The sequence below is a fragment of the Camelus dromedarius genome, chromosome 7, assembly GCF_036321535.1.
Source record: "Camelus dromedarius isolate mCamDro1 chromosome 7, mCamDro1.pat, whole genome shotgun sequence".
Classification (NCBI taxonomy): domain Eukaryota; kingdom Metazoa; phylum Chordata; class Mammalia; order Artiodactyla; family Camelidae; genus Camelus; species Camelus dromedarius.
The window spans coordinates 55,095,110-55,121,157 of NC_087442.1; the positions used below are offsets into that span (position 1 = coordinate 55,095,110).

The 26,048-nt window shown below is 33.4% G+C and overlaps 1 protein-coding gene across 7 annotated transcripts in view; it reads left to right on the forward strand.

Annotated features, from left to right (window-relative positions):
- THSD7A (thrombospondin type 1 domain containing 7A) overlaps window positions 1-26,048 on the forward strand; it is a 555,025-nt gene that overhangs the window by 116,351 nt on the left and 412,626 nt on the right. For 6 of the 7 annotated variants that reach the window (XR_010381671.1, XM_031454966.2, XM_064487541.1 and 3 more), the window contains exon 3: window positions 20,303-20,378. The gene's annotated coding sequence lies outside the window, so the exon portion shown is untranslated. Of the gene's footprint in view, window positions 1-20,299; window positions 20,379-26,048 lie in introns of all 7 variants that reach the window. The other variant, XM_064487540.1, reaches the window with a different exon arrangement.

Below are 26,048 nucleotides of genomic sequence, written 5' to 3' on the forward strand. Positions count from 1 at the left end.
TGGACATGTGGAAGATGCTAGAAGCAGCAGTAGTTGATCTAATTGCATAATTCAGTCATTAATTTTTTTCTTCCAATCATTAATCTGATAGATACTTATTAAATGCCTGTGGTCAGTAGCTCAGTACAGGTTTATATAATGCTTCTGTTGGAAGAGATCAAAAGGTACCATCTATTTTTGTCTCTGTTGATGATATTGTTTATTTAGAATACTAACATTAACTTTATTGTTATTAAATTACAGATTTCATTCGAATTTCACCAGGTTTTCTACTAATATACTGAATTATTTTAGAAAAGGAAAAAGTCAGACTGTATAGAGGAGTGGATTTTTCATTAAAAATTTTTTTTTCCCATCTGGCATTAATGTGATATGAATGATCATTATATGTCTATTCTCTGTATTTCATTTTTTCCCCAGAAGTTTTTTTTTTTCCCCCTTTTACCTTTTGACCACCTTCTCTCCCACTCCCCAGTTCCAACGTCTGGCAACTCCCAGTCTGTTTTCTGTATGTGTGAACTTGGTTTGTTTGTTTTTCTTGTAGATTTCACATATAAAGAAGAGAATACTGTGTTTATCTTTCATTGTCTGACTTTACTCAGCGTAATCACTTCACAGTTCATCCATATTGTCACACATGGCAAGATTTCCTTCTTGTTTATGGCTGCATAATATTTCATCTCACACACCCACACCCACATATACACCAGAATGTCTTTATCCACTCATCCATCAATGGCTACTTAAGTTTTTTGCATTTCTTAGCTGTTGTAAATAATGATGCAGTGAACATGGAGATGCCTATGTCTTTTCTAGTTAATGTTTTCATTTTCTTTGGATAAATAGCCAGGAGTGGAATGCTGGATCATATGTTAGTTGTATTTTTAATATTTTAAGGAACCTCTTCACTGTTTTCTGTGGTGGCTGTACCAGTTTACATTTCTACCAACAGTGAACCAGAGTTTCCTTTTCTCCACATCCTCACCAACATTTGTTATTTCTTGTCTTTTTACTACTAACCATTCTAGCAGGTATGAGATGATACTGTGGTTTTGATGTATATTCCCCTGATGATTAGTGATCTTGAGCATATTTTCATGTCCTTGTTGACCATCTGTATATCTTCTTTGGAAAAATGTATATTCAGATCTTCTGCTTATTTTTAAATTAGATTTTTTTTTTTGTTGTTGTTGTGTGAGTTCTTTATATATTTTGGATATTGGCTCCTTATCAGACACATGATTTATAAATATTTTTTCCTACTGAGTAGATTACTTTTTCATTTTGTTGATGATTTCCTTTGCTGCATGGAATTTTTTTGTTTGATGTAGCCCCATTTGTTTATTTTTGCTTCGCTTTTGGTGTCATATTCAAAGAATCATCTCCAAGATCTGTGTCAGAGAGCTTACCATCTACATTTTCTTCTAGGAGTTTTGTGGTTTTAGGTCTTACGTTCAAAACTTTAATTCGTTTTGTTATGATGTTTTTGTGTTCTGTAAGACAGTGTCTGAGTTCCTTTCTTTTTTATGTGTCAGTCCAGTTTTCCCAATACCATTTACTGAAGACACTATCCTTTCCCCATTGTATATTCTTGGTTCCTTTGTCATAAATTAGTGTGTATACATATATATATATATATACACACATATACACACACACATACATATATATATATACATACATATATATATATATATATATATATATATATATACACACACACACACATACATACACACATGGGTTTATTTCTGGACTCTATTCTGTTCCATTGTTTTGTGTATTTGTGTTTATGCCAATTGCTTGCCATTTTAATACTATAGCTTTGTACTGTAGTTTGAAATGAGGAAACAGGAGGCATCCAGCTTTGTTCTTTTTTGTCAGGATTGCTTTGGCTCTAGGTTTTTTGTGTGTGTGCTTTCACACATACTTTAGAATTATTTGAGTTCTGTGAAAAACACATTGGAATATTGAGAGGAATTGAATTAAATCTTCAGATTGCCTTGGGTAGTATGAACATTTTAATAATACTGTTTCTTTAAATCCATGAGCATGGAATATCTTTGTTTATTTGTGTCATCTTCAATTACTTTTGTTAAATACTTCAATTACTTTTGTTTTATAGATTTCGATGTCCAGGTCCTTCACCACCTTTCTTAAGTTTATTCCTAGATACTTTATTCTTTCTGATATAAATCTGAAGCAATTCTAAATGGGGTTGTTTTCTTAATTTTTGATAGTGTATAGAAGTGCAAGAGATTCCTGTGTATTTACTTTATGTCCTGCAACTTTACTGAATTCATTTATTCTAACAGTTTTGTGTGTGTGTGTGTGTCAAAGTTTTATGGTTCTCTATATGTAGTAACATGTCATCTATACTTGGTGATAGTTTTACTTTTTTCCAACTTGGATAGCTTGTATTTCTTTTTCTTGCCCAACTGCTGTCTAGCTAGGACTTCCAATAGTATGCTGAATAAAAGTGGTGATAGTGAACGTCCTTGTCTTGTTCCTGATCTTAGAGGAAAAGCTTTGCGCTTTACACTGTTGAGTATGAGATTAGCTGTGGACTTGTCATAGATGGCCTTAATATTTTGAGGAAAGTTCCCTCTATACCCATTTAGTTCAGAATTCTTATCATAAGTTGAATTTTGTCACTTTTTCTGCATCTGTTGAGATGATCATACAACACTTATCTTTCATTTTGTTAATGTGGTGTATCACATTGACTGATTTGTGTATGTTGAATCATCTTTGTATCCCTGGAATAAATACTACTTGATCATGGTCTACTGTCTTCTTAATCTCCACATAGTTGTGAATTTTGCAGTGATTTTGTGTAACTATTTTCTGGTTTCATACCATTGTGTTTCTAAAAGATGGTTAATATGATTTTGATCCTTTTAAATTTATTAAGAATTTGATTTATTTTTTGATTAAAACTTAGAAGTGAGGTGGACTTACCAAAAATAATGCTAGTTATCTCTAGACCCCAAAATGCCAATGTACTGAATAAATTTCTGTATTTACTTCAGACTTAATAATTATGAGATTTTTTTTCTCTTGTACCCATGGATATATGTTAAGACTCAGAATATTAATTTAAGCAAGTATTAGGCTCAGTAAACCTTCAAGTTACCTTACTTGGTTTGGCATAAGATAAATTTCTCTTACTCTTTATTATAAAAAAAGGCTCCTGCACTCAGGAAAACAGACAAGAAACATAAGGGTTTTGCTGTTATAAGAAGCTCTTTTTCAGTTTTTTGCATTAAAAAAAAAAACCCTAAATTTACTTTTTTTTTAATTGAAGGAAATCAGAGGTGTGGTACTGATGGATAGACTAGAAAATTTATTATTTTTCCTTTAAAAGAAAGAGCATAGTATGTATTTCATTCCAAATATATCTTAAAATAAATGCAATTATGCTTACACAATATTAACAAAATATTGTAAAATTTGGTGCTGGTGGACAGCAACATTTAAAAATGCAACTTTAGTGCTGTGGTTTTAAATGTGAAGAATAGTTGTTATTTATAAGACCTTTATATAAGTAGAGTAATATCCTAAAGAACAGAAGAGAACTTTGGATCTTTTTGCAGATAAGCAAGCAAACAATTAAAAAATACACAAAGCCAAAAACCCCAGAAACATACTAAAATTCATACCTATTCCAGCTATTTTAAAGAAAAAGACAAATGTGTTGAACTGTTAATAAAATTCTGTTTAATATTTCCAATCCCAAAAATGTATGCAAACACTTAACGGTCATCTAAAGTGAGCTTAGCTTTCTCTTACCTGTGACATTTATAAAATATTTTGACACACATATCAAGGAAACATCCTTTTTAGGAAGTTGTGCTTTTTCTTCTTATCATAAGAATTTTCTGGTTTCAGCCTGGCTGATTATTTTTAATAACAAATTTAACACATTATTTCTTATCAGAGTTAGAAAAAAAATATGTATATGCAGAGACATGGAATCATCCAAACTATTGTGTTTCTCAAGGATATGAAAACACTGGTGGGAGCTAACTGAGTCCATGTTGAGCGATTGTCAGTGGAAATGAGTTTGGCCATTTTCTTTTTGCACTGGGAAATTTCAACAATATTGTTGAGTAAATATTGATACTGTATTTGTGCATTCATTAAAGTGCAAAAGCTTCTCATTTTAATTCCAAGGATGTAGATTAGAAGAACAAGAGGATTAAATGGAAATACTCTGCAGCCATAAATGTATTCTTGGTTTAGATAAATTTGCTCTGAGTCAGATTTACAAAGGGATCTCCCTATACTCACTCCTAAGATGATTTGACCATTTGGGGAACAGAGAACCAATCCTTCGTTGAATGTGATTAGAGAGAACATCAGCTAGTGATTTATTTTTAAACAATTATTTCATGCCACAATTTACAGATGATAACCTGTTAATTGATTATTTTCTAGAGAGATAGCTGTAATAATGACTCATTTATACTTTAATAGCCTTAGTGAGTTTTTCTCTAGGTTTTAAAAATGATTGCTCTTCACATTTAAAATTGTAGTATTAAAGTTGCTTTTTCAAATGTTTCTGTCCACCAGCTGCAAATTTTACAATATGTTGTTAATATTGTTTATGCATAACTGCATTTATGTTAAGATATATTTGAAATGAAATACATATTATGCTCTTTTTAGAGGAAAATGTAGAGGAAAACTATGTTTAGGTATGTAGGTTAGACAAATAGCAGTTTTTCAGAAAATGCCTTGGATTACATAAAATAAGATTGTGTAATGAGGAAAACTATATGTTTAGGATAATGTATTCTGAACCCAGTGCTATCTTCAGAATGGGTGGGACTGCAGAGGTGGCAGTGTCTTTCTTTGTGAAGAGTCCCAAAAGGAGATATTTTAATATTATTGCACTGAACCGAGGTGACATGAAGGTTGTTAAAATTATGAAAATATTTTAAGAGTTAAAGTAAGGGTGCGAAACAAATAAACTAATGGTGTGGCCACTATTTTTGTGCTTATTTTATCGTCATGCGGTGGCCTGGGCCCTGGCAACAGACACACTTCCCCATGTGAGATTTTGCCTCTGCCTGTGCTACATACTCATTTCCATGTCTAGCCTTGTTAAAAGAGCCAGGTGAAGTGTTTCTCAGTGAGACGTAGCAGCATACATGAATGTTATCTCTTGCACCATCATCCAGAAGGTCCCAAGTTTTGGATGAGGATGCTACCAGCTGACCCTTGGATTTTAGATGTGTTATACCTCAAGCAGAGAACCCACCTATTCAGTGCTGAACTTCTGATCTGAAGAACTGTAATAGGTGGATGTTGTTTTAAGCACCTAATGTCGTAATTTGAAGCACAACAATCAATAGTAAAGTACTACACTGGTACAACATTTTATTTATACTATAGATTATTCTCCAAACACTTCTCAGCTTTTTGGGACATATGTTCTTCTGTATCCATTTTTGAATTACTTTCTGGTTCCCAAAACAAAAGCAATAAAAAACAAGAGGGGGAGACATAAAAATTTTATAATATGTTAATTTTCAATCATATGGCTTTATTATATTGTTTCAAGAAAATGGAATTTATTTCCACTTAAGGCTTTCTGTTCTCCTGATTCTGACTTCCAGCATTATTGTATAGTTTTATGTAGTTCATTTTCACTAAGTTTATTTTCAGTATGAAGACATATTTATAATTTTTAGGTATTTTATAATTTTGAAAGTTATTGTGGTTGAAAATGAGGTATTTCATTTCAATGGTATTATCTCCAAAGAAAATATGTTCTTTTCAATATATACTTTCAAATATTTAATTTATTCAGCTAATTGTATTAGCTAAATAAACACTTCAAAATAGTGTTGCATTGAAACTTATTTTACCATTGCAGTGGCATGGCCAATATTGTACTTTGAAGATTAATTTGTCTTGGTACGTAGAATGAATTGGATGAAAAAGTTTTTTGGTGGCAATAGGGAGGGTAGTTAAGGCCTTACTTCAAAGTCAAGCATATAGTAAAACGGAACAAAGAGGCACCGCAGAGGTAAAATTGACAGAGCTTGGGGAGTAATTGAAGTCGTGTGTTCGGGTGGATGAATTGCAGCTGAGTGAAGTTTTAAATCTAGATGACTATGCCATTGGTGATTTAATTAACAGATACTGGCAAGAGTGCTGGAAGATACGAAATAGTTGAGAAGTCAATTAATTTGGGTAAGACTCTATTGAGTTTGTAATGCTGGAGGAATATCTAGGTAGGCAATTTGACTATTAAAAAGTTTCATAGTTTGGTCAAAAAAAAAGTAGCCTGACAGCTCAAAAGTGTTAGTTTCATTCTATCTCTGATTTTGCCTTGAACTAGCTGTTTTATATTGGATAAACCAGTGAACTGTTCTGAGTTTGTTTCCTCGTATACTGAGGCAGGAGAGTCAATTAAATTCACTGAACATTTACTGAAACTCCACCATGTGGAAAGATATTTTTCTAGGTATTACAGAGGAAGAAACTGAAGTGATCTTGAAGGAATCAAAGAAGACCTGTAATTAACTTTGCTAGATAAAGATGAGTTTAGGAGACAGATGGGGAAGACTACATCTTATTGATCCAGTGCACTGAAATGGAGTTGGTATGAGAATATGGTTGGAAATAGTTTAATAGGTTAAAACAGAAGATGGTTCACATTTTTGAGAACTTGATGCTCAAACCAAGAGTGTGGGTCTTATTTAGGTCAATGATGAAGCAAACGTTGGTTTTGACTAGGAAATGGTCTCCATCCTCATTGTATTATCTCAAATCTTCATCTCTTCTATATGAATGGCTTCAGTGTCTTCCCATCTCTGCCTTGAGTGTGTTCACCCTCTTTTTTACTCTAAGTACAATGAAATGGAGGAATTTTGCCTTCCTAATGTGAAAAATCCAGTACTTGTTGTTCTCTCAAGAAAATTTAAATAGATTTCTATTGCTTATAGAATAGAATCTAAATCTTAGTCTAGCTTACAAGGTCCTTTATGACCTGTTCTGTCTTCCTTCCCAGACTATTGCTTCCACTTTCTACTTTGTATTTCAGTCATTCCAACTCTGTTATGCTGCTTCAGATATACGTGACCTTGCACATGTTATTCCTTCTTCCTAGAACACTTTCCCCTTCCATTATGTTGCTTCCTTAGGAAGTGTTTGTCAAGACTTCACACCAATTTGACGATCATTCCTGTGTAAGAACCCTTCTCCCTTACTCATCATGCCATTACTCGTCTGTGCTACTGAGCAGCTACTGTGTTTCCAATGCACCCTTCACTTGTTGGAGTTGAAATATCGTTATTTAGTAAAATCTCTTTGCCCTATTCGGTGGATATTTTTGAGAACAGCACTTCTATCATATTTTAATGTTTTTGTTAATTTGGTTTGAGGTTTGTCTTGGCATTTACTTTATAAGCAGTTCTAGGTTCAAACAGGTCCTCATTAAATCACCGAGTGTGACTGTAGATAGATCCATGTCAGTTGTCTGAATTACTGTTACTTTGGGTTCTAAACACATTTTTAATTGAAAAAAAAAATACGTTCACTTGCTTATCTAAAACAAAAAATCAGTGTAGAGGTCAGTTGATTCTTTTGAAGGCTCTGGGATATTTTTAATATCTTTTAGTCAAAAAACATTTTACTCTGATGTTTACAGAAATTTTTAGAAAAATATATATTGAATATCATTTCTGTAGTCAAATGCTCACTTGTAGGTTTGCATCACAATTTGTTTCCATCTCCATTTAGAACCTTCTTCTAGCACATTTATAGAACTGGGACATCTGCTACTGTTGGACACTCAGGCCCATGTCAGAGCCAGCTGCAACATACATTATTTATTTGAACAGCTGGTTGATCTCTCAGTTTGTAAGAATTCTCCCTCTATAAGCATCAATGCATGACATTTTTAATTTTGTATTTTCCTTTTTCAGTCATTGGTTTTCTGCCTCTACAAGTTTCTTTGAACAGGACCTGGGTAGTTAAAAACAGTAAGAAATCTCTCAAACAATGGTATCTACCCTTTACATAAAGGAAAAGAATGGCATTGTTTTATGTTCCGTAAGGTACTATTAAAGTATCCAACTTAAATATAAAACAATTCTGAATATTTTTATTTAATCAAGTACTATCAGCCAGTATAACTGATACATACAGACTATGCATGGCCTAGTGGCAAGCAAAATTTCAAGCTATGAAGATTTATTTTCTAATTTGTTCCTACTAATATTACCAAAAACTGAGTTACTTTTATATCCTAAAATTCCAGAACTAAAATTAGAGCCCCGAATATTTTTGAAACTATATATTCTTTTCTTTCCTAAAACGGTCACATTATTCTTTGTTACTTTATAAGATACAAGACAGAGAGTGTTAAAAGCAAACTGATTTTGAAATGGATTATGTACATATTTATCCTGTGTAATTTTTTAGGATGTTCATTGAAACACAGAGGATGAAAAAATAGTTCTGAGAATTTCATCTAAGAATTCACACACACAATAAATACCACACAAAGAGCAGTTGAGAAGTCTTTGACTACAGTGTATCATATAAATGGCTCCTTATCTGTGACACATTCACTTACATTGTTAATTAGCTGAAGCTTGGATCCTGTGAAACAGTCAGTTTGATGGTTGATTTGTGTGGATTATAACACACATTATGGGTTATTTCACTAGAGTACCATATTACGTGAAGTCTGATGATTTTTAAACCATGGATATTGGATGATAATGTGAAAATGAGAAATTTTATTTACTAACAATATTGTTTGCACAGTGACATATAATATTGTACAGCAGATTATGAATTATTCCATTTTGTAATTCTCATTACATGATTACAATACATGATTATTATAGAATATTTGGAAAATAGAGAATTCTTACCACATAAAAGTGACAAGAGTCACTTTTTTACCTTATGGTGTATGTCTTTAGCAACGTGTTATGTAGTCCATATTCTTAAGAAAGTTTCATTTAACATATATTAAACATTTTCTCATGCCAGTGATAACATTCTGTGATAAATTATTTTTAAAGCGTACATACTGTTTATTCATAAAGATGATCTACAGTTTATTTAACCAGATCTTTATATTTGCACATTTAATTTGTTAATAGCATTTGCCATTATAAATAAGCCAGCAGAAACATTTTAAATAAGTCTTTCTTATTCCGTGATAAAAATCCTTATTATACATTGTTGTAAAGAGCAAAGGAAACATCTATTTTAAGCGATATTGATACTTTACTGTTGATATACTAACCAGAAACTTGGCACCTGTTAATCCTGTAAGTGATGACTACAAATTACTGTATATTTTTATAATTCCTTTAGTTAAGCAAATATATATTAACTGTATGAAAAGTTTTAAAGTATCTCAAGAGTAGAAATTCACCTAAACATAATATAAAAATCAGAACTTTCCCAGTCTCACGACTTGAGTATACAAAGCTTTAAACAATTAATGGCTGCACTGAAAGTATAAGATGTCATTTTGTCCCAACCTCACTGATACCTTGGAGCTTTTTTAATTTGACCCAACCTTTGTTTTTTATTAATTGAATATATTTTCCCAACCATTCCATTTTTTTTCTTAACAGATTTTGAAGTTACAAGTTTATTTTTATTCTTTCAGACGTTACTGTTGAAACCTTGCTAACCTAGGTTTATGTTCAGTCAACATCTTTCTTATTTTTCAAAGAATCTAAGTACTATAGAGTGTGGTAATAGTGATCACTCCTCTCTTGACACAAATGTTCTTGTCCAGTATTTTCATTGTATATAATAAAAATTGGTTCAGCTACATACGTATTCGCGACTTTTCTCAGCTTACTATTTGTCTTGCATCTTCCATCATTTCTTTTCCTCATTCCTGAAATTTCCATGTGAAAGATGTGTGGATTCTGGATCTTCCAGATACAATTCTTAGTGGCTTTATTCTGCAAGTATTGCAGGGTTTTCGTTTGCATTTTTTATGGTTTTATCATCTTTGAGGTAAGAACTGTGCAGATTCAGTGTTTCTCAGAAAGAATGGTTAATTAATTGTCAGTGTCCCACAGTTTCAGACTGTTTTTGTGCAGGCCAAATGTTTTAGTTGTACAGAGGAGATCAGCTTAATTTACACAGCTCTCAATCATATTCTGGCTTTAAATAGGATTCTCCTTTATCCATACCTTCTTAAGTAAAATCCTATTTCTTTTCCTTTGCTCTTCCAGCCTCAGTCTGTTTTTTGGGGGGTGGGTGGTTGAGGGGGCTCAATGACCTAATGGAATACATGCAAAATGAAAATTTATCTAGAGTTTAATTCTACCCAAATTTCTCATTTGTGTGGTTCAATCTATTTCAGGTCATCAGTGGAATTCTTCAGTGTTTGGTTTTTCCAGGTTATGAAATCTGAGTCTAAGTGGAGCAATATGAAACATCCTTCTATATTTTCCGATATTTCTTTTTATGTTTCGTTGAATATTTCCATGATGTTGTCATGGTGTGTAGCAGTGGAGGCAGGGGAACCACTTATCATGTTCCTTGGAAGTCCCTGTCTTAAGATTTTGCGAACCTCTGACGCATCATAGTAGAGCTTCCAAGATAAATAGCATTTTGATTTTTAGCTTTCTGCTTTGTCTTCCCTCTCTTCTAATCTTGCAGAATTTGTGGTATGACATTCTTGATGATTCTGTTATTTTTTTCATCATCTTATATCTCATTTATCTATCTCATCAGCTTTCATAATTGTAACATCTACTTCTTTCTGTACAACTCCCCGTTGGGCAATCTAGTCATGATATCTGTTCTGAAATTCAATTCTACACCTCCAGAGTCTTGTTGAAGATAATATTCACTTATTTATTTTCCTGTTTTTCATCTGTAATATTTCCAAACTCCAGTTCTCTTATTTTTTGCTTATTTCATTAATTTTCCTTTCTCCGCCGTTTCTAACTTGATTGGTGACCTTATTTTCCTGCTTGCACAGGATCAAGATGATGTCAGAATCATTTTGGCAGTAAACTTTGCTTGGACTTCAAAGCCCTGCTAATTCTGAATGTTCCATGCCTTTTTCCCCCATTTACTCACCTTTTTCCTCCAGACACGATCACTACTACTTATTTCACCATTATGTTTCGCTTATTAAGGAATAAAAACCTTCAAGCTGCCTTCTGTATATTTGACTGTCCTCTTAAAGTCACCTCCAGGCATACCAAAAATACATTCTTTTTCTCATATACACTCTACTTTGTACCTCAAGTTTTTATGTATTTTTAAAATTTAGTATTTTTTATTCATTCATTTTATAATATATTTTTTAAGTTGAAGTATAGTTGATGTACAATATTATATGTTACAGATATACTATATAGTAATTCATGATTTTTAAAGGTTATTCTCCATTTATAGTTATTATAAAATATTGGCTTTATTCCCCATTTTGTACAATATATTCTTGTAGCTTATTTTATACCTGATAGTTTGTACCTCTTAATTCTCCACCTGCATCTTGCCCCTCCCCCCTCCTCTCCTACTAGTTCCTTCTCTACATTTGAGTCTGTTTCTTTTTTGTTATAGTCACTAGTTGGTTGTATTTTTTAAGATTCCACATGTAACTGATAACTTACAGTATTTGTCTTTCTCTGTCTGACTTATTTCACTTAGCATAATGCCCTCCAAGTCCATCCATGCTGTACACTAGAAACTAACACAACATTTTAAATTAACTGTCCTTGAATTAAAAAGCAAACAACCAGCCAACACATTTAAAATATGGGCAGAATAACTGAGCAGACATTTTTCCAAAAGAAAAAAAATGCAGATAGCCAACAGGAACATGAAAAGTTGCTCAACATCATTAATATCAGGGAAATGCAAATCAAAATCACGATGAGATATCATCTCACACCTGTCAGAATAGCCATCATCAAGAAGAAGACAAATAAATTCATTTATGTATTTTTAACATAGAAACAAGTCAAATTTCTTACAGACTTTGCTGTTAAAACTAATATCAGGTAGACACTAATTGTAGTAGAGTATATGTAGTCATGAACTGTCCTTGATCCTCCAGATAGATATTTTCCACTTTTTTGGAATTCCAAGAGCATTTTGGAGATATTGCTATATTTATAATTATTTTTGTTGGTGTATAGCTTTATCTGTAAGATTCCAGAGTGGTCTCTTTCAAATGATAGCAATTAGCCAAACGTGGATGTTGAGCCATTGAAATATGAGTAGTCTGCATTGATGTGCTGTAAGTGTAAAACACATACCAGATTTTGATGACTTACTGTAAATAAAAAAAGTAAAAAATCTTAATATTCTTTATAGTGACCTATAACAGCTACAGGCATGCTACAACTTGTAGCACATATACAAAAATGTTTGTAGAAATCTTTACTATGTTAATATTAAATCAATTTTAAAGTCACATAGTTTCCAGAAAAAAATACCCTAGTTGAAAGGAGACCTTGATCATCCTGGACTGTAGAGGCTCATATAATATATATATTAATATACATATATATGTGTATACATATATGTATGTATGTATGTAACTATTTTCCCTTTCAGTTCTGTGCGCACAACAAGCCAGGTGGATCATTTTCCCAATCTTGAGCTCCTTTATAGTTTTTCATACCCCTTAGAATGGCCTTGAGGTGTAATAGTAGTAAAGAGCAATAACTAGTTAAATGGTGCCTTTGAGGCTTGAGAGCAGATTCTTATTTAACAGGGATTAACCCAGACCCTGAGATTATTAGGTAAATAAGTGTTACTTGATAATGATCCATTGTGGTTGCTTAGTGTCTCATGAAGTCCTGACTTTTGCTTATGATACAAGAACTGCTGACAGTCTGACACAGACACACTCTCACATTGGACTTGTGTCTCTGACATAAAATGACCTTGCAGCACTCGATGGACTTTTCTCCCCTCTAAAGCCGGGAGCACAGCAGTGTCCACTTGAATGGCAAATTGTGATAAAGTAGCAGGAGCGAAATTGCATAGCATAATCACTGCAATTTTTTATTGAATTGAGCCCTTTGCTTTCTCTTGACAGAACAGTTTATTGAACATGTGTGTGGAAAACAAAGGCAGTAAAGAAAAATACCTTTTTTCTTTTTCTTTTTTTTTAAGCCAGAGAATAGAATACAGAGAAAATGTGTCTCCTTCCAGAGTGCATTTCTCAAGTGGGAGAACATTTTCAGGTGCAAACAGACTCTTTAGAAATATCATAAAACTGTGCCGCTCAAGGGCAATTCAGTGACTGATGAGGCTTCTGTCTGGCAGCTCTGACAGCTTGAACAATGGAAGTTTTTTGAGTCCTTTATTTCTGGAAAATAGAGAAATTCTACCAACTAATAAAATTTTTCATTAAAAGGTAGAAAGATGATTTTAACGATGGCTGATACTTTATTTTGTGCATTCAATAGTAGAAGGTCTGTCAGGGGCAAGTTAAAGCTTTATAATGAGCGTGATTTAATGGAAAGTCAATTGTTAAGAATTTAAAGTAGAAGTCGACAATGGGAAGTTGTGGATTTGACTCACAGCTTTAGTACTGGTGCCATTTGGCATGTTTACAGACAGGTTTCCTGGCTTTTCTTATCACTCTAGAACTTAATAACCTTTGAAAATAAAATCCTGAAATTGTTTAATTTGACAGTCTTCAGTTTAAAACAGAAACAGTGGTACTACCAGATAATGTTTTGGTGAAATTCATTAATAGACTAAAAGCCTCAATATTCATACATTGGATTTTATTATTACTTGGTTACTACCCATTCCAATGGTTGACTTATTCTGACATAATATTTTCATTGATACTATTATCAGCTCGTACTATTTAAAGAAGCCTAGACTTCTGTCATGTATTTTTGAAAAAAGTACAAAATTGAAGTGAATATTAGGGTCTTAGGACTTTCAATCTTTTGTAATATTTTATTTCCTCTTAGTATGATTTTTTGTGAGCAAAAATTAGTAACATTTTGGAATTTTATATATTTTCCTTTAATACTAAATACCTTGGCCATGATACTGTTTTTCTAAAAATTATTTAGTATGAATATCATTTTATAAAGCATTTTGTTCTGGAATTCCTTCCAAGGCAAGGAGTAGAAACCATATTATGCTTCAAGCTTGGCAAAACCTTAGTAAATGTATTTTAGGGAAAAATCCCTTATTTGGCAGAAAAGCTTGAAAAAACTGGCAGGTGTTTATTTTTATCTGTTCCCTGGGTATTCCCTACTATCCATTTGAACTTCCGTTATTACTGATGAATCTTAATGCAAATTAACAAGGTCTTACATCAGAGACAGTTGGACTTAAAACCACAAGGGCTACTAAGAAACTAAAGTTTAACCACTCTTGAATACCCATTAGCTGTTTTTCACATTTCTTTTATTGGCTTTCTATTATATATATTTACTAACTAAATGAAACAGTCTATTACTGAATACTGATGTAAAACTAACAATTTAAAAAGGAAAGGCATTAAAAACACAGAAAGTAAGAATGTCATGTCTCTCCCTACCCCACCAAACCTTTTGACCTTTTATATGATTCTCACAATTTTATTTTTCAGTCTTCAGAACTACTCTTATTTGGGGTATTTTAGAAATGCAATGTTGAACTATTTTAGATTATTTCTCTTGGTGTTCTTTGTCTTTAATTCAGTCAAGTAACATACATGTAGAAAATAATTGAATAGTATTCAAAAAAGAGTTGTGATAAAAGACAATGTATATAATCAGTTATTCAACTATTGATGGTTCTCACATCATATAAAGAAAAGTTAAGATACTAACATGTTTTAACTAATTAATTAATGCATATATTAGTATCAGCTTTATTAGAAACTATATTTTGTTTTCTAGACCCAGATTTTATTAAGGTAAATATTGCACAGATAAAATGGAAAAGCTTTTTTATGCGAAGCTTGCAAATGATCTAAATTTTTAAATCAGCTATTAAACAACAAAAATTTTAAATTAACTTTATCATTTTAATTAGTATTTCTCTAGATAGCAATCATCTTGTACCTGTTTTTTGTGCCATCTGTTTAGTGTATTAAAATTCCCTACGGGTTTGCAAGTTCTAATTTGAAAAAAGAAGTACTACTAGATAATTTTCTCATAATTCTTTATCTCTTTTCTTGTAAATCAATGTGAATGAACAGAAAACTATGATTTGTTGTCCATCCTACGCCTGTTGTATCAAAGAAGTCAGTTCCTGATGGGCCTAGATTGTGTGGGGTTCTTCTGGGAGATTGTTTCTCGGTTTCTATCCTTAGGCTAGCTTTCGTATATCACTGAAGCATGTTTCCTTTCCTGATAGCTCAGTTTCATTCCAGCCTGGAAGGATACAGTTGCTGCAGATGCCCCTGCTGCTACTGTTTCGGCCTTGATGGGCTCCTGCTGTTTTGGCATAAATGTTTCATTTACACACTGAGAATAGTTTTCTTGGCATTTGGGGAACTGCTATCCTGAACTTGATGAATTCATGAACCAAAGTGTGTTTTTGCATTCTGTATTCTATTTTTCATTCACTAGTGTCTCTTGTTAAGATGCCTCAAATAAGCCCTCATGATTTATTTTCACAGTTTTATTTGTAGAGCACAATGTACTTTCAGGTATGCGTCCCAACAGATTTTGCTTTCTTATGAGGTGTTGTTTTATATAGTTTATATTTGTTCCTTTTAAAAAACCATTTTTGTTTATGTTTAGGTTTCTTTTTTTAGAAGATGTGCGTGCAGTTGAAAAGCTCACACTTGGAGAAAGATAATCTAGATTTTACACTGAGCTCCATTTCTTACTCTGTAATATTGGAAAAGTTATTCCATACCTAAAGGCCTAGTTTCACCTTATATAAATGAAAATAGTATCTTCTTTATCAAGTTATTGTGATTAAATTGAATGATGCACCTAATATATGCAGCACAGGGAGGATGGTGAACAACTTTTAACACACTTTCTGTACCAGGATTTCATTAAATTTTCCAAATTAATAAGCAATGAGAAAAGAATAGTATTTACCTAAGTTGGTTCTTGGTGGCTTTAGTAAATAAATTCTTCATAGGCCTGCCATTCTAAACTGTTTTTTAAAAGTTCCACAACAAAGGCTAAGTAGTTAGACTTCTGGCAGAGATCACTTGAAATTACAAAACTCTGGAATTTGCCCTAAGTAGCATTGAATTTGACCAAAATCCAGTTAGTATTAATCTCACTGTGAGCAATTTCCTTCACAGCATATTTGAAAAGGGACCAAGAAATCTTTCCTGCTAGGAAAGATGCTCTTCTCAATAAGTTATGTCTCATTCTCATCTATTTCCCTAGAAGACAAAATGTGACCCTGCTTTTTGAAGGGGTAAATATTGCCTGAAGGGAGGATATCAGGATATTATTAGTAATTCATAGCACAGTATGAATTATTTTATTAAGGTTTTCTTCTGTAACAGGGTATTTGGGTAATAGGAGTTTTGATTAAAGGTTGGGACACAGATGAGGCAAACAGATTTTGGTCATTTTACCAATTTGCTTGGCCTAAGAAATAACCAGATAAATGATACCCAAGTTTATGATTTTTAAACTAAGAAAATAACACTAATATATGTTTATCAAGAAGACCGTGTAATCCTAAAGCAATTCTAAAGGCAGCAGTGCTTTGTTACTGCACCATTTAGCCCTAACCCTGCAGAAGGTTAGTGACATTTGAGGTCCAGTTGTAGATACATAAGAAAATGGCCCCCAAGTCTTTGCTCACCTTGTGCTCCAACTTTTAGGCAAGAGATAATTCTGTAAGAACAGTGACAGTCTGTTAATGAAACAATTCCATTATATATGTATGTTAGAAGATGAGACTTTGCTGTTTATTGACCCTGAGGCATGGAATAGAGGAAGACTTGGGAGGAAAGTCATTCCTCCATTATTCCCAATCTCGGCTAGGTTGCAGTTTTGAGAACTGGGTCTACCAAGATCATAATGCAAAACTGTCCAGAGGTTACATTTAGCCATCATGGTACTTTATTAAGATAAAGGATATGTGTGTATGGATGTGGATGTGTAAGCCTAACAAGTTTGAAGAACTTGAAAAAGATTGAAATGTTGTAGAAAAGGGTGATTGGAGCTCTTGCTTATACACATTTGATACATACGAAGAGTTCTTAGCTCTTTTCAGGAAGTATTCTTTCCCTGGATTTGACAAGAGTTTGCTAGGCTACTGATTCACTAGGTGTTTTAGCTATTCTTGCCTAGTTCAGTAAGTATCATAAGGCAGATGGGCAGATGTCAGTGTTTTGATACAAACACTATATGGAAGTAACTGCAGAAACTGGTGAAAAGAGTGGGACTTCTTGACTGGCAGCAGTTTTCTGTTTATATCTTGTAACTAGTATGCTTGACTTCATATTGAAAATATGGGTGGAGTAATCAGAAAGAAGGGTGACATTTATGAAAGATGTATAAGGACTTTTCAGAGAAATAGAACATATATGTGTATATATGTGTGTGTGTGTTTGTGTGTATGTGTGTGTATGCATACACAGAGAGACAGAAATAAAGGGAAATATTGATTGATTATCCGAAATTGGCTCACAGAGTTATGGAAGCTGTCAAGTCCCAAGATCTGCAGCTGGAAAGCTGGAGACCCAGGAAAGCCAATGTATAGTTGTAGTTGGAAACCTGCAGCCTTGAGACCCAGGAAGAGCCAGTGTTTTAGTTTGAGTCCAAAGACAGGAAAAAACTGGGGTCCCAGCTCAGTGCAGTCAGGCAGGAGTTCTTTCTAACAGGGAGTCAACCTTTTTGTTCTGTTCAAGCCGTCAACTGATTGGATGGAGCCCACCCACATTAGGGAACACAATCTCCTTTACTCTGTCTGTCTGATGATTCACATGTTAATCTCATTCAAAATCATCCTCACAGACACACCGAGGATAATATTTGACCAAATGTCTGGGCACTCAGTGGTCCAGTCTGGTTGATACACAAAGTTCCCAAAAAAGGTTAGTCAGGATAACTTTCAAATCATGGTATTTTAACTCATTGAATAACTGAGTTTACAGAACAAAAAGCTGGCCCAAAATCTGATGAGAAATGGAGCCTCCAGGGAGTGAGGAGACAAGGTAACTTGTTCACCTGGGGGTAATTCAGTTGTATACTGGAAAGAAGAGTTTAGCTAGAATAGTTGATAAATGGTAAAGGCACAGGATGGGCTGGTGGATAATATGAAACCTTTGGGATCTTCAGAAAGTGAAGGTATTACTACCTTCTTGCAGGCTCATACTCCAAAATCTCTGACAAAGAATTTGTATCTAGATAGATAAAGAACTTTCAAAACTCAGCAATGAAAAACAACAATCGATTTTAAAATAGGCCAAAAAAAAAAAAAAAAAAGGATTTATGCTTCTGGAAAGGTGAAGTAGACAATACTTTTCCCTATTCTTCCCATGTAGTAAAATTAAAAACTGGGTATTGTAAACAAAAAATACAAATAACTCTTAATGATGGAAAGAACACAGACCCTTTAGGGATCTCAGGACCCAAGAAGGCTGATGGTGAATTTCTTGAGTTTTTGTTTTGCTGTATATATCCCAATTTAGGACCTACAGTTGGAAACTTTGAAACACCAATGGGCACAGACAAACGAAAATAAAGTCCTAACAAAAGCTTGCCCTTTGCAGCCAAAGGAGCAGACAAGCAAAGACAGCCTAGCTACATGGACAGTAATCCCTCTACACAAGCCAGGCAGTGCCGGAGACAGATGTGGTCCCCTCCCTCACCTCTTCCACTCTCACCATGCTGTAACAAGACCCCCTAGTCTGCCTGCTGGGGTGGTGCCACACATGGTCAGGTAGGGAGCCAGGACATTCATCTCCAACAGCCAGTAACTAAGACCCCCACTGTGTCAATGGAGACCACTTAAAGAGCTTGGACTTTATCCTCACCAGGAAGTAATGAGGTGTCCCTTCCCTACCTCACTGGGACATTGTCAGAGGAACAGCATTGGAGAGGAAAATCGAATTGTGCAATTAGAGGAACATATAAATAATTGCCGTAGGAAAGGTCCACTGATAGGTATTAGAACTAGTAGGTATAAAATAAACAGGCGTGAAATGTATGCATCATCTCCAAGTGTCCTCCCCCTACAAATTTATTTAGTAATAAATAATAAAGATAGTAACTATAAAATGCATAGTCCTGGCAACTACTGCTTTAACCAGGTTATTAAGGTTAACCTACTAGTAGTACTTGTCAACCTCATACGTTCCCTGATGTAATGCACTGAGAGGACACAGAGTCTCTGTATGGTTCTTCCCAGTAGAGAAGAATCTGGGCCGAATCATGAGAAAACATCAGACACTGTAAAATTGGAGGATATTCTAAAAAATAACTGGTAGGTAATCTGCAAAAGTGTTATGAAAGACCAGGGAGGACTGAGGAAATCACAGATAGGAGGAGACTTACAAAACTTGCAAACAAAATGCTATGTGAAATCTTGAAATGGGTCCTGGAACATAAATAAGACATCAGAGGAAAAGTGAATAAAGTCAGAATAAGTTTCATATATTAGTTAAAATACTATACCAAAGTTAATTTCTTAGTTTTAATATGATTAAGTGTTGACATAAGGAGAAGCTGAGTGAAGGATCTGTTTGAGGTATAATCTGTACTGTTTCCAAAACTTTTACATGAATCTAAAATTATCACAAAATAAGTTGAAAAATTTGGACATTTCCACCTTCTGCTTCTGGTGAAGCAGAACATACTGATTGTGATCAGTGAATTTTCTTTAATCATGCCCCAATTCACTGTTCAGTCCCTTTTCCTCCCGCTGTTTTCCCAGTCTGCTTATCTGACGTTTCCTAGAAATAGCTTTGCCTTACTGTTATCAGAGTACACTGGACTCCTGAAGTTTGCAGAGGACTATGGGTAATGTTATTCCTAAGGGCCATATAGGTTTTTTTTTTAAGTGTTTAATAAATATGAAAAGTATGCCATGTAACTTTAAGGCTATTCAGTGCATTTAGTTTCTAGGAAAATTATAGTGGTGCAAAGCAGTGCCCACCTGAAAGGTGATATTGTGAGCATCAATTTGAAATATTTCAATTTTTGCTTCTAAGAAATATTTACCTTTTCTGCTTGGGCAACTCTCGGTGAAGATGGACATTTAAGAGAAAATTTAAATTAAACAACCGTTGAGGGCTGGATTATATGATATTAACACGAAAAGTGAGAAGACAGCGTTTTCCATGTAGTATAGAAAGCTGTGTTTGTAACATCTGATAGAGGTACTCTTTTATTTTAAGCAGGTCCAGGAAATTACCAGAGCTCGTCTTGCAGACTCAGCTACAGCTCAGCGAGAAGATGCACATGGCACAACTAAAGGTAATTACAAGTGATAACACTGCAGTAACGTTTGGTGTTTTTTTACTTACTACTTTTATATACATCTCATTTAATTCTCGTAACTCTTTCTGAGTAGCTTAAAAGTAGGAAAAACCAAGACCGTTACCGTATTGGAGTGAAGAGGGTGGGGAAGATACCACCTGTTTGCTAGAAAAAGATTTTCTGACTTCTAAGTAGTATCACATCTAAAGAGTGAGTCATGTGCTAGGAACTAAGGTGATTTTACTTGGAACTATTTCTTTGTAATAAAGGAAAAAGAGTTTAAATCGGATGGAACCTAACTGTTTATGGCTTATACAGACTTCTTGGTTTACTTCCTTTTCTCTCAGCCTTGTGTCTTGTTCATTTTGCGTTTGTGCCTGAACATTCCACTAGCACGTGGAGAAGAACCAGTGTAATCATTTAAGCCACAAGAGAACGTGGCATCAGATTTTGAGTATATTATGTTAGCTTAAGAAGTTTATTTCATTGTATTGCTGCCCAGCTGTGGCAAAAATTCACAAGGACTTTCTGACTCTTAAATTTTAGCCGCTCTAATGGTTATGCAGTGGAATCTCATTTGGGGTTTAATTTACATTTCTCTGATCAGTGTTACTGAGCTGATTTTCATGTGCTTATTTGTCTTTTATGTCTCTTTGGAGACTTAGGTCTGATCAAATAGTCTGTCTACTTAAAAATTAGGTTTATTTTTTATTATTGAATTCTGAGTTCATTATCCTGTCTACTTGTTCTTTGGCAGAAAGTGTATTAAGAATATTTTCTGTTAATGTGTGATTTGCCTTATTTTCTTTGAAAGAAACAGTGTCTTTCAAAGAGCAAAGTTTTTAATTTTGATATTCAGTTTATCACCTTCTGTGTTTTTAGTTTCTGCTATTTATAACCTATCTTAGAAATATTTATCTACTCCAGGGTGGCAAATATATCTGTTTTCCTTGGGAGTTTGTATAGTTTTAGCTTTTAAATTTAGATCTGTAATTCATAATGAGTTAATTTTTCGATATGGTAAAATTAAGATAATTATTTATTTTCTTTCCTTATGAGATAGCCAATTGTAGTGCCATTTGTTGAAAAGGCTGTCATTTATCTCACTAAATTGCTTTGGCACCTCTTTTGAAAATCAAATGGCCATGCATATGTGGGTTCATTTCTGGACTCTATTTGGTATTGCTAAACTTTATCTAGCATTTTGTCAGTCCCAAGCAATGTAGATTACCATAGATTTATAGAAATTTTGGTAATCAAGTAGTATAAGACCTCTTTCTCTTTTTTTTTTTTTAAAGAATTGATTTATCTCTTCTAGATTATTTTATTTCCATATATATTTTAGATAGGCCTGTTGGTTTCTGGAAAAAAAAAAGCCTGCTGCACTTTTGGATAGGATTGTCTTGAACCTACATTTCTATTTTGGAGGAATTTATAATTTAATAGTGTTGAGTCTTCCTATTAGTAAACATGGTGTGTATGTGTATATACACACACACACACATATATATACACACACGTATAATATTTTATGTGTGTACGTCATATATTACTGTATAATATATATAGTATCTAGTATATGTAATCTCTATTTAGAACTTCTTACGTAAGTTCTTAAAATATATATTTGAGAAAACATATGAGTAAATTTAAGGAAAATTCAACATAAAGCAAATTGGCAAGTTAAGTCCCCATGTCTTTAGGATTTCATAACTCAAAAAAGTAGCATTAAGGTTCATTATGCCAGTGAGAAAACATTTCAAAATAATAGAAAAGAATGAATAAAATCGGTTCATTATGGGGGTTAGACCGGAAAAGAACTAGGGAAAAAGGAAGGTAAGATTCTCAGAACCTGATCCTAAACTACATTTTGGCTGTTCTTCCCAGGAACTTTCCTGTTTTTATCTTTTGCCACACACTGATTTACTCAAAGTCTCCCTAAAAGTTGTTTTATTTTTCTCTCTTCGTATCTCTTTCATTGCTTTGTGACATACATGGAATACCTAGCTCTTTTCAGTATGTTTAAGTAGGACCTCCAGATCCATACTGTGTTTAACCCTCCCTGACTGCTCCAGTCTGAAGTTGGCCTTTATGTATCATAGTCACATTTCTACATTCTCACAGTATTACTTGGCTTGGAGCTATGCATTGATTTCATATTAGCTTGGTTATCCCATTATACCTTTTTACTTAAGCAAGTTGGTTATATGCTGTTGTGATCAAATGTTTAATTATGAAGATGGGAAAAAATAAGAATTGCATAGGTATTTTTATTCTTATCATAGTTTCTCATTTCTCTACATGGCAGACTAGTCTTATGTCAACACAAGTCAGTTAGAAGTGACCGTCTGGAGTGCTGTATGGGGAAAGACTGAGGAGCTACATCTCTACTTATTGGTTAAAAAGTGGCGCAGTCAATGAACAGCGTCTACCAGGGTCTTGGGTGGGAGCTGCCAGTGTGTCAAACTTGCATTATACTATTTGCCCCTAATGTGGTCCTATTCCTTTGCTAGTCTTTTCATTATAAATATGGTTCAAAAGTAATTGTAATATTATCTCATTCTAGGGTTAGCATTTCTAATATTTTTATAGCATATGACGATGTAGTCATTAATTTTGGTTTTATATGAGCATTTTTTAATTATTGCATTTCCATTTTAAATCAAGCTTATTTGTTTCTCTCTTGCTCTCAATCTGTCACTCTCTCTATTGGTCTGTAATGGATAGAAGAAAATCAGTCTTTGATCACAGATAATTTGTAAAGTCCTAGGCCAAAGAGCTTTGATTAACTTAAATGGCATCACACATTTAGAAAGATTATGATCGAAATATGGCATCTTTGAAACATGATTCTTAGCTAACCCTAATTATTTTATGTTAACTTTTTGATGTTGTATGGAAATTATTGTTAGGAACTGTTTTCCCCCTTACCTGCTTCACACCCTATATAGCTTCAGGACTGTTGACAATGTAGTCTGGCTTTGCTGTTTCTATGCATAGATACTCATTTAGTCTAAGACCTAACTACAGATTTGTTAAAAGAAAATAGTCTGTCCTAGAGCAAAGGCTTTTATCATCAATATTCACATAAAAGTTTTTACTGAAGTGCTGGATTCTAGGTGTGAAAATGATACTGCAGTATAGCTCTTTAATGGCCAAAGTTTATTTTATAGTTACTACTTGCCTAATTTTAAGCATTTTACTTATCTGAATAATTTTTCTGACGAGTGAATTATGTGACAAAGAGGTCTGTGGGAAATCAGTAATAGGTTTGGCACATCTCATAGTGATAACTTGTTTTAAACCTCATACATTATTTTATTTCTTTGTTGTTAATAAGACTTAAAAATCAAATGTATTTAAGCACTCTTAGGAGATACATCACTTCATTTTATTACTACCCAAGATAGTTTTGTATTAAACATTTGATTTTCTCACTGTAAGTAAAACATTGCTCTAGTTTGCTATTCAGGTAAGTGAATACAAAGGATATACTGTATAAGGCCTTTCTCACTATCACATCCATATTTAGCAAACTGCTGTATTGAAACTACCTTTTATTTATGAACCAGTTTTGTTAGGAGCAGTTACTTTTCAATCATGAAGTGCTTTTAGATAATAACTATATTAAATGTTCAGTTTTCTGTGTTTCTCACCAACATAATAAAAACATTTTGTCAATTGTTTTGATTCATTCTAAATCTTTTTTTCTATTTTTTAAAAATTTTTTATTGAGTTATAGTCATTTTACAATGTTGTGTCAAATTCCAGTGCAGAACACAATTTTTCAGTTATACATGAACATACATATATTCATTGTCATATTTTTTTTTGCTGTGAGCTAATTTTTTTGAGGAAATTCCATACTGTTTTCCATAGTGGCTGCACTAATTTACATTCCCACCAACAGTGTAAAGGTTTTCCTTTTCTCCACATCCTCACCAACACTTGTTATTTCTGTCATTTTGATAATATAAATCTAATCTGGAAGAAAGCTGGGCAAATTGGTCTGCATGTTCTTGTTCCTTCTTTAAATCATCTTTAGTGTGATTTAGTTCATTCTAGTACTGTTTCTTTCTCTCTTAAGCCACATTTTCTCATTTAGTTTACTGAATTAAGACATATTTATCGGTCTCTTTATATCTATTTCCCTACTTTTACTGAATTTTTATCTGACATGGGTTTTATTAATTACTTGATTATTAATATGTTAGTCTATACTTAAAATCAGTTACCTTTAATATTTTCAATTCCATACTTTTAAATTTTTGAGTTCATCTTAAGGTTAACTCTGTTATGAACTTTCAAGTTCTATGCTACAATTCCCTCTAGAATTAAATACCAATTCTACAATATTCTTAGAGCTATTTATGATGATGTATCCCCATCTGTATTCTGATTTTTCATTTCTGCATTCATCAAGCTTTTATTGAAAAGCTTTTGTATTCCAGTCACTGTATTGTGCATTGGTGATATAAAGACATACATGGATGGTCTCTGTCTCTTCTCTTTATGTAACTTGCATTCCAGATGAAAAACAGGCACTAGGTAATATTTCCCCAATGTAGGATAAGCATTGAAGCAAGAGGAGAGACACAGATGCTTTATTTTGTGATCTACCTTTTAAAAGCCAATGATGGTTAATGTAGTTTAATAATTGTTGGCAGAAAGAATGGTCATATTTTCTATTGCTTTCTGGCTTAGTCTTGGGAGAGCGTACATTTTTAGGAATTTGTCCCTTTCTTCTAGGTTGTCCATTTTATTGGTGTATAATATTTTAAAATAATCTTTTATGATCCTTTGTATTTCTGTGGAGTCAGTTGTAACTTCTCCTTTGTCATCTCTGATTTATTGACTTGGGCCCTCTTTTTTTCTTGATAAGTCTGGTTGGAGGTTTATCAATTTTGTTGATCTCTTCAAAGAACTAGCTCTTAATTTTATTGATTGTCTTAATTGTTTTTTTAACCTGTTTTTTAATTTCTGCTCTAATCTTTATGATTTCTTTCTGTCTACTGACTTTGGATTTTGTTTGTTCTTTTTTTCTAATTCCTTTAGTTGTAAGGTTAGGTTGTTTACTTGACATTTTTGTTTCCTGAAGTAGGCTTGTACCACTGTAAACTTCCATTTTAGAACTGCTTTGGCTGCATCCGATAGATTTTGGATCATTGTGGCTTTTTTAAAATTTATTTTTATAGAAGTGTAGTCAGTTTACAGTGTGTCAATTTCTGTCTCATTGTGGGCCCTTATTTATATCTTCAATTGTAGAATATCTTTTCTGATCTTTCTCATGAACAGTTTCTCTGTAAATACTTATAATTTTGGTTTGCCTGTGGGAGGAGTTGAGCTCAGGGTTTTCCTATTCCACCATCTTGGTCCACATCCTCCCCTGCCCCACCAGCTTGGTTTATTTTTTATGTGACAGAATGCCTGACAAAAAATAGAGATACACTTTCTCAATCCTTTCTTCTAAAATCTGTACCTCATTTTAGAAACTTAAAGCACAAATAAAATAGAGAACTTCTTTACTTACCCCTTAATACTTGAGATTACTTCATAAATTAAATAAAATCTTTGGTGTTTTTCTTCCCATTTCGCCAAATACCATCTTTCTTTATTGGGCAGAGACTGCCACTGTCAAAAAAAATAACTTAAATAAAAAGCTTGTAG